This window comes from Castor canadensis, chromosome 17 (genome assembly GCF_047511655.1).
Source record: "Castor canadensis chromosome 17, mCasCan1.hap1v2, whole genome shotgun sequence".
Lineage (NCBI taxonomy): Eukaryota > Metazoa > Chordata > Mammalia > Rodentia > Castoridae > Castor > Castor canadensis.
The window spans coordinates 32460883-32477656 of NC_133402.1; positions in this window are offsets into that span (position 1 = coordinate 32460883).

Here is a 16774-nt window from a genome sequence, read left to right on the forward strand (position 1 = left end):
ATTGTGAACTGAGTTAGCTGTGTAAAGGAATACTGAGTACCTCTCAGCGTTTTCATGGGTCAGGAACACAACTTTGCAAAATATCCCATACAAGCGAATGGAAAATTCCTGGTAGCTCTTGTAAGAGAGTCATGAATGTTAGAAGCAACAGGGCTTGGCAACTTGTTTAGCATTGTGAATTGACTTAGCTTTTTAAATGAATACTGTCTGCTTGTCAGTTTTCATGTGCTAAGAAGATCACCTTTGTGCAAAATTAACTGTGAAGTGAAAGGAGAAACACTGTAGCTCTTGTAAGAAATCCATGAATGTTAGAAGGAAGAGGGTCAAACACTTCCTTCAGCATTGTGAATTGAGTTAGTTGTTTCATGGAATACTGCCTACCTCTCAAGATTTTCAGGGATGAGGACTCCAGGTTTTTTCTAAATTGCCCCATTCCAGAGAATGGAAGATGCCCTGTAGGCCTTCTAAGAGAGACAGGACTGTTAACAGGAAGAGAGCCTAGCACTCTGAGGATTCTCAACTGAGTTAGCTGTCTAAGGACATACTGATACCTCTCAGTGTTTTTATGTGTGAGTACCTTCAACTTTGTGCAAAATCACGTCTTTGAAGTGACTGGATCCAGCGGTGCTTATGTTGTAAGAAAAGGCTGAATGTTACAAGCAGGAGGGTGAAGCAGATTGTCTTCGGATGAGACTTGAGTAACTTGTTTCAAGGAATACTGCCTACCACTTAGTGTTTCCAGGGATGAGGAGTATCACCTTTGTGCAACATCACCCTTTGAAGAGAATGGAAGAATCTCTGAATCTCTTCTAAGAAAATGTTTGAGGGTAGAAGCAAGAGGGTCTAGCAACTTGTATAACAGTGTGAGTAGAGTGAAATTTTTAAAGGAAGACCACCTGCCACTCAGGGTTTGAAAGTGTGAGGAACTTGCTTTTGGTGCAAAATTGCCTGTTTCAATGAAGGGAAGGATTACTGGGTGTCTGATAGGAGAACCACAAAGCTTACAGGAAAGGTGCTCTAGCACTTTGTTTAGCAGCTTCAATTGATTTGGCCTTCAAAAGGAACACTGCCTATCTGTCAGGGTTTGACAGTGTGAGCATTTCTGTCTTTGTGCCAATAGACCTTTCCACTGAATGGAACAGGCACTGTGTCTCTTGCAAGCAGATGTCAAGGTTTGCAGCAGGAGTTGCAAGCACATTGTTTCCCTGTGAGAGTTGAATTAGCATTTGAAAGGAATGCTTGCCAAATGAAAGCCTTTGACAATGGAGAATCATTCACTCCTTGAAAAATACCCGCTTCCGGCGAAATGGACACACACTAGTAGCTCAGGGCCTGATGCAGTGTGTGAGAGACAGGAATATTTTGCAACTTGTCTTCCTATGAGAAATAAGTTACCTGTTGAAAGGAATACTGACTACCTCTGAGTTTTTTCATGGATGAGGAACATCACCGTTTGGCCAAATAGCTGCATTCAACTGAATGGAAGAAGAACAGTTTAGGATGTATGAAAACCATTCATTCTAGGAGCAAGAGGGTCTGGAATGTTGTTCAAAAGTGAGAATTGAGTGAGCTTTACAAAGGAATACTACCTGTCTCTCAGGCTTTTACAGTGTGAAGAATAGTAGCTTTGTGCAAAATAGGCCTGTTGCAATGTAAGGAAGAAGCACTGTTTCTCCTGTAAGAGAACCATAAGTGTTACAAGCAAGAGGGTCAAGCACCTTGTGAAGCATGGTGAATTGAGTTACCTGTTTAAGGGAACACTGCGTAACTGTCAGTGTTTTCACGGGAGAAACTTCAATGTTCTGTAAAATAGGCCATTCAAGTGAAAGGAGGCATACTGTAGCTCTTGTAAGACAATGATTAATGTCAGAAGCAAGAGGGTCTAGCACCCTCTTAAGCATTGTGAATTGAGTTACCTGTTGAAGGGAATACTGCCTAACTCTCAGTGTTTTTATGGGTGAGGATCCTCAAGTTTGTGCAAAATTACCTCTTTCAAGTCAAGGGAACCAACCCTCCAACTCTTGGAAGAGAAGTAGGAATGTTAGAAACAGGAGGGTCAAGCACCGTGTTTCCCAAGGAGAATTGATATACTTCTTTCAAGGAATAATGCCTACAACTCAGTGTGTTCATGGGTGAGGAATACCACCTTTGTGCAATATAACCCGCTAAAAGGGATTGGAAGAAGCACTGTCGAACTTGAGAGAGAATCATTAATGTTAGAAAGAAAAGGGTCTACCACCTTGTTCAGCATTGTGAACTGAGTTAGCTGTGTAAAGGAATACTGAGTACCTCTCAGCGTTTTCATGGGTCAGGAACACAACTTTGCAAAATATCCCATACAAGCGAATGGAAAATTCCTGGTAGCTCTTGTAAGAGAGTCATGAATGTTAGAAGCAACAGGGCTTGGCAACTTGTTTAGCATTGTGAATTGACTTAGCTTTTTAAATGAATACTGTCTGCTTGTCAGTTTTCATGTGCTAAGAAGATCACCTTTGTCCAAAATTAACTCTGTGAAGTGAAAGGAGAAACACTGTAGCTCTTGTAAGAAATCCATGAATGTTAGAAGGAAGAGGGTCAAACACTTCCTTCAGCATTGTGAATTGAGTTAGTTGTTTCATGGAATACTGCCTACCTCTCAAGATTTTCAGGGATGAGGACTCCAGGTTTTTTCTAAATTGCCCCATTCCAGAGAATGGAAGATGCCCTGTAGGCCTTCTAAGAGAGACAGGACTGTTAACAGGAAGAGAGCCTAGCACTCTGAGGATTCTCAACTGAGTTAGCTGTCTAAGGACATACTGATACCTCTCAGTGTTTTTATGTGTGAGTACCTTCAACTTTGTGCAAAATCACGTCTTTGAAGTGACTGGATCCAGCGGTGCTTATGTTGTAAGAAAAGGCTGAATGTTACAAGCAGGAGGGTGAAGCAGATTGTCTTCGGATGAGACTTGAGTAACTTGTTTCAAGGAATACTGCCTACCACTTAGTGTTTCCAGGGATGAGGAGTATCACCTTTATGCAACATCAACCTTTGAAAAGAATGGAAGAATCTCTGAGGCTCTTCTAAGAAAATGTTTGAGGTTAGAAGCAAGAGGGTCTAGCAACTTGTGTAAAAGTGTGAGTAGAGTGAAGTTTTCAAAGATAGACCACCAGCCACTCAGAGTTTGAAAGTGTGAGGAACTTGCTTTTGGTGCAAAATTGCCTGTTTCAATGAAGGGAAGGATTACTGGGTGTCTGGTAGGAGAACCACAAAGCTTACAGGAAAGTTGCTCTAGCACTTTGTTTAGCAGCTTCAATTGATTTAGCATTCAAAAGGAACACTAAATATCTGTCAGGGTTTGACAGTGTGAGCATTTCCATCTTTGTGCCAATAGACCTTTCCACTGAATGGAACAGGCACTGTGTCTCTTGCAAGCAGATGTCAAGGTTTGCAGCAGGAGTTGCAAGCACATTGTTTCCCTGTGAGAGTTGAATTAGCATGTGAAAGGAATGCTGGCCAAATGAAAGCCTTTGACAATGGAGAATCATTCACTCCTTGAAAAATACCCGCTTCCAGCGAAATGGACATACACTTGTACCTCAGGGCCTGATGCAGTGTGTGAGAGGCAGGAATATTTTGCAACTTGTCTCCCTATGAGAAATGAGTTACCTTTTGAAAGGAATACTGACTACCCCTGACTTTTTTCATGGGTGAGGAACATCACCGTTGGGCCAAATAGCTGCATTCAACTGAATGGAAGAAGAACAGTTTAGGATGTATGAAAACCATTCATTCTAGGAGCAAGAGGGTCTGGAATGTTGTTCAAAAGTGAGAATTGAGTGAGCTTTACAAAGGAATACTACCTGTCTCTCAGGCTTTTACAGTGTGAAGAATAGTAGCTTTGTGCAAAATAGGCCTGTTGCAATGTAAGGAAGAAGCACTGTTTCTCCTGTAAGAGAACCATAAGTGTTACAAGCAAGAGGGTCAAGCAACTTGTGAAGCATGGTGAATTGAGTTACCTGTTTAAGGGAACACTGCGTAACTGTCAGTGTTTTCACGGGGAGAAACTTCAATGTTCTGTAAAATAGGCCATTCAAGTGAAAGGAGGCATACTGTAGCTCTTGTAAGACAATGATTAATGTTAGAAGCAAGAGGGTCTAGCACCCTCTTAAGCATTGTGAATTGAGTTACCTGTTGAAGGGAATACTGCCTAACTCTCAGTGTTTTTATGGGTGAGGATCCTCAAGTTTGTGCAAAGTTACCTCTTTCAAGTCAAGGGAACCAACCCTCCAACTCTTGGAAGAGAAGTAGGAATGTTAGAAACAGGAGGGTCAAGCACCTTGTTTCCCAAGGAGAATTGATATACTTCTTTCAAGTAATAATGCCTACAACTCAGTGTGTTCATGGGTGAGGAATACCACCTTTGTGCAATATAACCCCCTAAAAGGGATTGGAAGAAGCACTGTTGAATTTGAGAGAGAATCATTAATGTTAGAAAGAAAAGGGTCTACCACCTTGTTCAGCATTGTGAACTGAGTTAGCTGGGTAAAGGAATACTGAGTACCTCTCAGCGTTTTCATGGGTCAGGAACACAACTTTGGCTAAATATCCCTTACAAGCGAATGGAAGAGTACTGGTAGCTCTTGTAAGAGAGTCATGAATGTTAGAAGCAACAGGGCTTGGCAACTTGTTTAGCATTGTGAATTGACTTAGCTTTTTAAAGGAATACTGCCTGCTTGTCCGAGTTTTCATGTGCTAAGAAGATCACCTTTGTGCAAAATTGCCTCTGTGAAGTGAATGGAGAAACACTGTGGCTCTTGTAAGAAAACCATGAATGTTAGAAGGAAGACGGTCAAACACCTTCTTCAGCATTGTGAATTGAGTTAGTTGTTTCATGGAATACTACCTACCTCTCAAGATTTTCAGGGATGAGGACTCCAGGTTTTTTCCAAATTGCCCCATTCCAGAGAATGGAAGATGCCCTGTAGGCCTTCTAAGAGAGACAGGACTGTTAACAGGAAGAGAGCCTAGGACTCTGAGGATTCTCAACTGAGTTAGCTGTCTAAGGACATACTGATACCTCTCAGTGTTTTTATGTGTGAGTACCTTCAACTTTGTGCAAAATCACCTCTTTGAAGTGACTGGATCCAGCGATGCTTATGTTGTAAGAAAAGGATGAATGTTACAAGCAGGAGGGTGAAGCAGATTGTCTTCGGATGAGACTTGAGTAACTTGTTTCAAGGAATACTGCCTACCACTTAGTGTTTCCAGGGATGAGGAGTATCACCTTTGTGCAACATCACCCTTTGAAGAGAATGGAAGAATCTCTGAATCTCTTCTAAGAAAATGTTTGAGGGTAGAAGCAAGAGGGTCTAGCAACTTGTATAACAGTGTGAGTAGAGTGAAATTTTTAAAGGAAGACCACCTGCCACTCAGGGTTTGAAAGTGTGAGGAACTTCCTTTTGCTGCAAAATTGCCTGTTTCAATGAAGGGAAGGATTACTGGGTGTCTGGTAGGAGAACCACAAAGCTTACAGGAAAGGTGCTCTAGCACTTTGTTTAGCAGCTTCAATTGATTTGGCCTTCAAAAGGAACACTGCCTATCTGTCAGGGTTTGACAGTGTGAGCATTTCTGTCTTTTGCCAATAGACCTTTCCACTGAATGGAACAGGCACTGTGTCTCTTGCAAGCAGATGTCAAGGTTTGCAGCAGGAGTTGCAAACACATTGTTTCCCTGTGAGAGTTGAATTAGCATTTGAAAGGAATGCTTGCCAAATGAAAGCCTTTGACAATGGAGAATCATTCACTCCTTGAAAAATACCCGCTTCCGGCGAAATGGACACACACTAGTAGCTCAGGGCCTGATGCAGTGTGTGAGAGACAGGAATATTTTGCAACTTGTCTTCCTATGAGAAATAAGTTACCTGTTGAAAGGAATACTGACTACCTCTGAGTTTTTTCATGGGTGAGGAACATCACCGTTTGGCCAAATAGCTGCATTCAACTGAATGGAAGAAGAACAGTTTAGGATGTATGAAAACCATTCATTCTAGGAGCAAGAGGGTCTGGAATGTTGTTCAAAAGTGAGAATTGAGTGAGCTTTACAAAGGAATACTACCTGTCTCTCAGGCTTTTACACTGTGAAGAATAGTAGCTTTGTGCAAAATAGGCCTGTTGCAATGTAAGGAAGAAGCACTGTTACTCCTGTAAGAGAACCATAAGTGTTACAAGCAAGAGGGTCAAGCACCTTGTGAAGCATGGTGAATTGAGTTACCTGTTTAAGGGAACATTGCGTAACTGTCAGTGTTTTCACGGGAGAAACTTCAATGTTCTGTAAAATAGGCCATTCAAGTGAAAGGAGGCATACTGTAGCTCTTGTAAGACAATGATTAATGTCAGAAGCAAGAGGGTCTAGCACCCTCTTAAGCATTGTGAATTGAGTTACCTGTTGAAGGAAATACTGCCTAACTCTCAGTGTTTTTATGGGTGAGGATCCTCAAGTTTGTGCAAAATTACCTCTTTCAAGTCAAGGGAACCAACCCTCCAACTCTTGGAAGAGAAGTAGGAATGTTAGAAACAGGAGGGTCAAGCACCGTGTTTCCCAAGGAGAATTGATATACTTCTTTCAAGGAATAATGCCTACAACTCAGTGTGTTCATGGGTGAGGAATACCACCTTTGTGCAATATAACCCGCTAAAAGGGATTGGAAGAAGCACTGTCGAACTTGAGAGAGAATCATTAATGTTAGAAAGAAAAGGGTCTACCACCTTGTTCAGCATTGTGAACTGAGTTAGCTGTGTAAAGGAATACTGAGTACCTCTCAGCGTTTTCATGGGTCAGGAACACAACTTTGCAAAATATCCCATACAAGCGAATGGAAAATTCCTGGTAGCTCTTGTAAGAGAGTCATGAATGTTAGAAGCAACAGGGCTTGGCAACTTGTTTAGCATTGTGAATTGACTTAGCTTTTTAAATGAATACTGTCTGCTTGTCAGTTTTCATGTGCTAAGAAGATCACCTTTGTGCAAAATTAACTCTGTGAAGTGAAAGGAGAAACACTGTAGCTCTTGTAAGAAATCCATGAATGTTAGAAGGAAGAGGGTCAAACACTTCCTTCAGCATTGTGAATTGAGTTAGTTGTTTCATGGAATACTGCCTACCTCTCAAGATTTTCAGGGATGAGGACTCCAGGTTTTTTCCAAATTGCCCCATTCCAGAGAATGGAAGATGCCCTGTAGGCCTTCTAAGAGAGACAGGACTGTTAACAGGAAGAGAGCCTAGCACTCTGAGGATTCTCAACTGAGTTAGCTGTCTAAGGACATACTGATACCTCTCAGTGTTTTTATGTGTGAGTACCTTCAACTTTGTGCAAAATCACGTCTTTGAAGTGACTGGATCCAGCGGTGCTTATGTTGTAAGAAAAGGCTGAATGTTACAAGCAGGAGGGTGAAGCAGATTGTCTTCGGATGAGACTTGAGTAACTTGTTTCAAGGAATACTGCCTACCACTTAGTGTTTCCAGGGATGAGGAGTATCACCTTTATGCAACATCAACCTTTGAAAAGAATGGAAGAATCTCTGAGGCTCTTCTAAGAAAATGTTTGAGGTTAGAAGCAAGAGGGTCTAGCAACTTGTGTAAAAGTGTGAGTAGAGTGAAGTTTTCAAAGATAGACCACCAGCCACTCAGAGTTTGAAAGTGTGAGGAACTTGCTTTTGGTGCAAAATTGCCTGTTTCAATGAAGGGAAGGATTACTGGGTGTCTGGTAGGAGAACCACAAAGCTTACAGGAAAGTTGCTCTAGCACTTTGTTTAGCAGCTTCAATTGATTTAGCATTCAAAAGGAACACTAAATATCTGTCAGGGTTTGACAGTGTGAGCATTTCCATCTTTGTGCCAATAGACCTTTCCACTGAATGGAACAGGCACTGTGTCTCTTGCAAGCAGATGTCAAGGTTTGCAGCAGGAGTTGCAAGCACATTGTTTCCCTGTGAGAGTTGAATTAGCATGTGAAAGGAATGCTGGCCAAATGAAAGCCTTTGACAATGGAGAATCATTCACTCCTTGAAAAATACCCGCTTCCGGCGAAATGGACACACACTAGTAGCTCAGGGCCTGATGCAGTGTGTGAGAGACAGGAATATTTTGCAACTTGTCTTCCTATGAGAAATAAGTTACCTGTTGAAAGGAATACTGACTACCTCTGAGTTTTTTCATGGGTGAGGAACATCACCGTTTGGCCAAATAGCTGCATTCAACTGAATGGAAGAAGAACAGTTTAGGATGTATGAAAACCATTCATTCTAGGAGCAAGAGGGTCTGGAATGTTGTTCAAAAGTGAGAATTGAGTGAGCTTTACAAAGGAATACTACCTGTCTCTCAGGCTTTTACACTGTGAAGAATAGTAGCTTTGTGCAAAATAGGCCTGTTGCAATGTAAGGAAGAAGCACTGTTACTCCTGTAAGAGAACCATAAGTGTTACAAGCAAGAGGGTCAAGCACCTTGTGAAGCATGGTGAATTGAGTTACCTGTTTAAGGGAACATTGCGTAACTGTCAGTGTTTTCACGGGAGAAACTTCAATGTTCTGTAAAATAGGCCATTCAAGTGAAAGGAGGCATACTGTAGCTCTTGTAAGACAATGATTAATGTCAGAAGCAAGAGGGTCTAGCACCCTCTTAAGCATTGTGAATTGAGTTACCTGTTGAAGGAAATACTGCCTAACTCTCAGTGTTTTTATGGGTGAGGATCCTCAAGTTTGTGCAAAATTACCTCTTTCAAGTCAAGGGAACCAACCCTCCAACTCTTGGAAGAGAAGTAGGAATGTTAGAAACAGGAGGGTCAAGCACCGTGTTTCCCAAGGAGAATTGATATACTTCTTTCAAGGAATAATGCCTACAACTCAGTGTGTTCATGGGTGAGGAATACCACCTTTGTGCAATATAACCCGCTAAAAGGGATTGGAAGAAGCACTGTCGAACTTGAGAGAGAATCATTAATGTTAGAAAGAAAAGGGTCTACCACCTTGTTCAGCATTGTGAACTGAGTTAGCTGTGTAAAGGAATACTGAGTACCTCTCAGCGTTTTCATGGGTCAGGAACACAACTTTGCAAAATATCCCATACAAGCGAATGGAAAATTCCTGGTAGCTCTTGTAAGAGAGTCATGAATGTTAGAAGCAACAGGGCTTGGCAACTTGTTTAGCATTGTGAATTGACTTAGCTTTTTAAATGAATACTGTCTGCTTGTCAGTTTTCATGTGCTAAGAAGATCACCTTTGTGCAAAATTAACTCTGTGAAGTGAAAGGAGAAACACTGTAGCTCTTGTAAGAAATCCATGAATGTTAGAAGGAAGAGGGTCAAACACTTCCTTCAGCATTGTGAATTGAGTTAGTTGTTTCATGGAATACTGCCTACCTCTCAAGATTTTCAGGGATGAGGACTCCAGGTTTTTTCCAAATTGCCCCATTCCAGAGAATGGAAGATGCCCTGTAGGCCTTCTAAGAGAGACAGGACTGTTAACAGGAAGAGAGCCTAGCACTCTGAGGATTCTCAACTGAGTTAGCTGTCTAAGGACATACTGATACCTCTCAGTGTTTTTATGTGTGAGTACCTTCAACTTTGTGCAAAATCACGTCTTTGAAGTGACTGGATCCAGCGGTGCTTATGTTGTAAGAAAAGGCTGAATGTTACAAGCAGGAGGGTGAAGCAGATTGTCTTCGGATGAGACTTGAGTAACTTGTTTCAAGGAATACTGCCTACCACTTAGTGTTTCCAGGGATGAGGAGTATCACCTTTATGCAACATCAACCTTTGAAAAGAATGGAAGAATCTCTGAGGCTCTTCTAAGAAAATGTTTGAGGTTAGAAGCAAGAGGGTCTAGCAACTTGTGTAAAAGTGTGAGTAGAGTGAAGTTTTCAAAGATAGACCACCAGCCACTCAGAGTTTGAAAGTGTGAGGAACTTGCTTTTGGTGCAAAATTGCCTGTTTCAATGAAGGGAAGGATTACTGGGTGTCTGGTAGGAGAACCACAAAGCTTACAGGAAAGTTGCTCTAGCACTTTGTTTAGCAGCTTCAATTGATTTAGCATTCAAAAGGAACACTAAATATCTGTCAGGGTTTGACAGTGTGAGCATTTCCATCTTTGTGCCAATAGACCTTTCCACTGAATGGAACAGGCACTGTGTCTCTTGCAAGCAGATGTCAAGGTTTGCAGCAGGAGTTGCAAGCACATTGTTTCCCTGTGAGAGTTGAATTAGCATGTGAAAGGAATGCTGGCCAAATGAAAGCCTTTGACAATGGAGAATCATTCACTCCTTGAAAAATACCCGCTTCCAGCGAAATGGACATACACTTGTACCTCAGGGCCTGATGCAGTGTGTGAGAGGCAGGAATATTTTGCAACTTGTCTCCCTATGAGAAATGAGTTACCTTTTGAAAGGAATACTGACTACCCCTGACTTTTTTCATGGGTGAGGAACATCACCGTTGGGCCAAATAGCTGCATTCAACTGAATGGAAGAAGAACAGTTTAGGATGTATGAAAACCATTCATTCTAGGAGCAAGAGGGTCTGGAATGTTGTTCAAAAGTGAGAATTGAGTGAGCTTTACAAAGGAATACTACCTGTCTCTCAGGCTTTTACAGTGTGAAGAATAGTAGCTTTGTGCAATATAGGCCTGTTGCAATGTAAGGAAGAAGCACTGTTTCTCCTGTAAGAGAACCATAAGTGTTACAAGCAAGAGGGTCAAGCAACTTGTGAAGCATGGTGAATTGAGTTACCTGTTTAAGGGAACACTGCGTAACTGTCAGTGTTTTCACGGGGAGAAACTTCAATGTTCTGTAAAATAGGCCATTCAAGTGAAAGGAGGCATACTGTAGCTCTTGTAAGACAATGATTAATGTTAGAAGCAAGAGGGTCTAGCACCCTCTTAAGCATTGTGAATTGAGTTACCTGTTGAAGGGAATACTGCCTAACTCTCAGTGTTTTTATGGGTGAGGATCCTCAAGTTTGTGCAAAGTTACCTCTTTCAAGTCAAGGGAACCAACCCTCCAACTCTTGGAAGAGAAGTAGGAATGTTAGAAACAGGAGGGTCAAGCACCTTGTTTCCCAAGGAGAATTGATATACTTCTTTCAAGTAATAATGCCTACAACTCAGTGTGTTCATGGGTGAGGAATACCACCTTTGTGCAATATAACCCCCTAAAAGGGATTGGAAGAAGCACTGTTGAATTTGAGAGAGAATCATTAATGTTAGAAAGAAAAGGGTCTACCACCTTGTTCAGCATTGTGAACTGAGTTAGCTGGGTAAAGGAATACTGAGTACCTCTCAGCGTTTTCATGGGTCAGGAACACAACTTTGGCTAAATATCCCTTACAAGCGAATGGAAGAGTACTGGTAGCTCTTGTAAGAGAGTCATGAATGTTAGAAGCAACAGGGCTTGGCAACTTGTTTAGCATTGTGAATTGACTTAGCTTTTTAAAGGAATACTGCCTGCTTGTCCGAGTTTTCATGTGCTAAGAAGATCACCTTTGTGCAAAATTGCCTCTGTGAAGTGAATGGAGAAACACTGTGGCTCTTGTAAGAAAACCATGAATGTTAGAAGGAAGACGGTCAAACACCTTCTTCAGCATTGTGAATTGAGTTAGTTGTTTCATGGAATACTACCTACCTCTCAAGATTTTCAGGGATGAGGACTCCAGGTTTTTTCCAAATTGCCCCATTCCAGAGAATGGAAGATGCCCTGTAGGCCTTCTAAGAGAGACAGGACTGTTAACAGGAAGAGAGCCTAGGACTCTGAGGATTCTCAACTGAGTTAGCTGTCTAAGGACATACTGATACCTCTCAGTGTTTTTATGTGTGAGTACCTTCAACTTTGTGCAAAATCACCTCTTTGAAGTGACTGGATCCAGCGATGCTTATGTTGTATGAAAAGGATGAATGTTACAAGCAGGAGGGTGAAGCAGATTGTCTTCGGATGAGACTTGAGTAACTTGTTTCAAGGAATACTGCCTACCACTTAGTGTTTCCAGGGATGAGGAGTATCACCTTTGTGCAACATCACCCTTTGAAGAGAATGGAAGAATCTCTGAATCTCTTCTAAGAAAATGTTTGAGGGTAGAAGCAAGAGGGTCTAGCAACTTGTATAACAGTGTGAGTAGAGTGAAATTTTTAAAGGAAGACCACCTGCCACTCAGGGTTTGAAAGTGTGAGGAACTTCCTTTTGCTGCAAAATTGCCTGTTTCAATGAAGGGAAGGATTACTGGGTGTCTGGTAGGAGAACCACAAAGCTTACAGGAAAGGTGCTCTAGCACTTTGTTTAGCAGCTTCAATTGATTTAGCCTTCAAAAGGAACACTGCCTATCTGTCAGGGTTTGACAGTGTGAGCATTTCTGTCTTTTGCCAATAGACCTTTCCACTGAATGGAACAGGCACTGTGTCTCTTGCAAGCAGATGTCAAGGTTTGCAGCAGGAGTTGCAAACACATTGTTTCCCTGTGAGAGTTGAATTAGCATTTGAAAGGAATGCTTGCCAAATGAAAGCCTTTGACAATGGAGAATCATTCACTCCTTGAAAAATACCCGCTTCCGGCGAAATGGACACACACTAGTAGCTCAGGGCCTGATGCAGTGTGTGAGAGACAGGAATATTTTGCAACTTGTCTTCCTATGAGAAATAAGTTACCTGTTGAAAGGAATACTGACTACCTCTGAGTTTTTTCATGGGATAGGAACATCACCGTTTGGCCAAATAGCTGCATTCAACTGAATGGAAGAAGAACAGTTTAGGATGTATGAAAACCATTCATTCTAGGAGCAAGAGGGTCTGGAATGTTGTTCAAAAGTGAGAATTGAGTGAGCTTTACAAAGGAATACTACCTGTCTCTCAGGCTTTTACACTGTGAAGAATAGTAGCTTTGTGCAAAATAGGCCTGTTGCAATGTAAGGAAGAAGCACTGTTACTCCTATAAGAGAACCATAAGTGTTACAAGCAAGAGGGTCAAGCACCTTGTGAAGCATGGTGAATTGAGTTACCTGTTTAAGGGAACATTGCGTAACTGTCAGTGTTTTCACGGGAGAAACTTCAATGTTCTGTAAAATAGGCCATTCAAGTGAAAGGAGGCATACTGTAGCTCTTGTAAGACAATGATTAATGTCAGAAGCAAGAGGGTCTAGCACCCTCTTAAGCATTGTGAATTGAGTTACCTGTTGAAGGGAATACTGCCTAACTCTCAGTGTTTTTATGGGTGAGGATCCTCAAGTTTGTGCAAAATTACCTCTTTCAAGTCAAGGGAACCAACCCTCCAACTCTTGGAAGAGAAGTAGGAATGTTAGAAACAGGAGGGTCAAGCACCGTGTTTCCCAAGGAGAATTGATATACTTCTTTCAAGGAATAATGCCTACAACTCAGTGTGTTCATGGGTGAGGAATACCACCTTTGTGCAATATAACCCGCTAAAAGGGATTGGAAGAAGCACTGTCGAACTTGAGAGAGAATCATTAATGTTAGAAAGAAAAGGGTCTACCACCTTGTTCAGCATTGTGAACTGAGTTAGCTGTGTAAAGGAATACTGAGTACCTCTCAGCGTTTTCATGGGTCAGGAACACAACTTTGCAAAATATCCCATACAAGCGAATGGAAAATTCCTGGTAGCTCTTGTAAGAGAGTCATGAATGTTAGAAGCAACAGGGCTTGGCAACTTGTTTAGCATTGTGAATTGACTTAGCTTTTTAAATGAATACTGTCTGCTTGTCAGTTTTCATGTGCTAAGAAGATCACCTTTGTGCAAAATTAACTCTGTGAAGTAAAAGGAGAAACACTGTAGCTCTTGTAAGAAATCCATGAATGTTAGAAGGAAGAGGGTCAAACACTTCCTTCAGCATTGTGAATTGAGTTAGTTGTTTCATGGAATACTGCCTACCTCTCAAGATTTTCAGGGATGAGGACTCCAGGTTTTTTCCAAATTGCCCCATTCCAGAGAATGGAAGATGCCCTGTAGGCCTTCTAAGAGAGACAGGACTGTTAACAGGAAGAGAGCCTAGCACTCTGAGGATTCTCAACTGAGTTAGCTGTCTAAGGACATACTGATACCTCTCAGTGTTTTTATGTGTGAGTACCTTCAACTTTGTGCAAAATCACGTCTTTGAAGTGACTGGATCCAGCGGTGCTTATGTTGTAAGAAAAGGCTGAATGTTACAAGCAGGAGGGTGAAGCAGATTGTCTTCGGATGAGACTTGAGTAACTTGTTTCAAGGAATACTGCCTACCACTTAGTGTTTCCAGGGATGAGGAGTATCACCTTTATGCAACATCAACCTTTGAAAAGAATGGAAGAATCTCTGAGGCTCTTCTAAGAAAATGTTTGAGGTTAGAAGCAAGAGGGTCTAGCAACTTGTGTAAAAGTGTGAGTAGAGTGAAGTTTTCAAAGATAGACCACCAGCCACTCAGAGTTTGAAAGTGTGAGGAACTTGCTTTTGGTGCAAAATTGCCTGTTTCAATGAAGGGAAGGATTACTGGGTGTCTGGTAGGAGAACCACAAAGCTTACAGGAAAGTTGCTCTAGCACTTTGTTTAGCAGCTTCAATTGATTTAGCATTCAAAAGGAACACTAAATATCTGTCAGGGTTTGACAGTGTGAGCATTTCCATCTTTGTGCCAATAGACCTTTCCACTGAATGGAACAGGCACTGTGTCTCTTGCAAGCAGATGTCAAGGTTTGCAGCAGGAGTTGCAAGCACATTGTTTCCCTGTGAGAGTTGAATTAGCATGTGAAAGGAATGCTGGCCAAATGAAAGCCTTTGACAATGGAGAATCATTCACTCCTTGAAAAATACCCGCTTCCAGCGAAATGGACATACACTTGTACCTCAGGGCCTGATGCAGTGTGTGAGAGGCAGGAATATTTTGCAACTTGTCTCCCTATGAGAAATGAGTTACCTTTTGAAAGGAATACTGACTACCCCTGACTTTTTTCATGGGTGAGGAACATCACCGTTGGGCCAAATAGCTGCATTCAACTGAATGGAAGAAGAACAGTTTAGGATGTATGAAAACCATTCATTCTAGGAGCAAGAGGGTCTGGAATGTTGTTCAAAAGTGAGAATTGAGTGAGCTTTACAAAGGAATACTACCTGTCTCTCAGGCTTTTACAGTGTGAAGAATAGTAGCTTTGTGCAAAATAGGCCTGTTGCAATGTAAGGAAGAAGCACTGTTTCTCCTGTAAGAGAACCATAAGTGTTACAAGCAAGAGGGTCAAGCAACTTGTGAAGCATGGTGAATTGAGTTACCTGTTTAAGGGAACACTGCGTAACTGTCAGTGTTTTCACGGGGAGAAACTTCAATGTTCTGTAAAATAGGCCATTCAAGTGAAAGGAGGCATACTGTAGCTCTTGTAAGACAATGATTAATGTTAGAAGCAAGAGGGTCTAGCACCCTCTTAAGCATTGTGAATTGAGTTACCTGTTGAAGGGAATACTGCCTAACTCTCAGTGTTTTTATGGGTGAGGATCCTCAAGTTTGTGCAAAGTTACCTCTTTCAAGTCAAGGGAACCAACCCTCCAACTCTTGGAAGAGAAGTAGGAATGTTAGAAACAGGAGGGTCAAGCACCTTGTTTCCCAAGGAGAATTGATATACTTCTTTCAAGTAATAATGCCTACAACTCAGTGTGTTCATGGGTGAGGAATACCACCTTTGTGCAATATAACCCCCTAAAAGGGATTGGAAGAAGCACTGTTGAATTTGAGAGAGAATCATTAATGTTAGAAAGAAAAGGGTCTACCACCTTGTTCAGCATTGTGAACTGAGTTAGCTGGGTAAAGGAATACTGAGTACCTCTCAGCGTTTTCATGGGTCAGGAACACAACTTTGGCTAAATATCCCTTACAAGCGAATGGAAGAGTACTGGTAGCTCTTGTAAGAGAGTCATGAATGTTAGAAGCAACAGGGCTTGGCAACTTGTTTAGCATTGTGAATTGACTTAGCTTTTTAAAGGAATACTGCCTGCTTGTCCGAGTTTTCATGTGCTAAGAAGATCACCTTTGTGCAAAATTGCCTCTGTGAAGTGAATGGAGAAACACTGTGGCTCTTGTAAGAAAACCATGAATGTTAGAAGGAAGACGGTCAAACACCTTCTTCAGCATTGTGAATTGAGTTAGTTGTTTCATGGAATACTACCTACCTCTCAAGATTTTCAGGGATGAGGACTCCAGGTTTTTTCCAAATTGCCCCATTCCAGAGAATGGAAGATGCCCTGTAGGCCTTCTAAGAGAGACAGGACTGTTAACAGGAAGAGAGCCTAGGACTCTGAGGATTCTCAACTGAGTTAGCTGTCTAAGGACATACTGATACCTCTCAGTGTTTTTATGTGTGAGTACCTTCAACTTTGTGCAAAATCACCTCTTTGAAGTGACTGGATCCAGCGATGCTTATGTTGTAAGAAAAGGATGAATGTTACAAGCAGGAGGGTGAAGCAGATTGTCTTCGGATGAGACTTGAGTAACTTGTTTCAAGGAATACTGCCTACCACTTAGTGTTTCCAGGGATGAGGAGTATCACCTTTGTGCAACATCACCCTTTGAAGAGAATGGAAGAATCTCTGAATCTCTTCTAAGAAAATGTTTGAGGGTAGAAGCAAGAGGGTCTAGCAACTTGTATAACAGTGTGAGTAGAGTGAAATTTTTAAAGGAAGACCACCTGCCACTCAGGGTTTGAAAGTGTGAGGAACTTCCTTTTGCTGCAAAATTGCCTGTTTCAATGAAGGGAAGGATTACTGGGTGTCTGGTAGGAGAACCACAAAGCTTACAG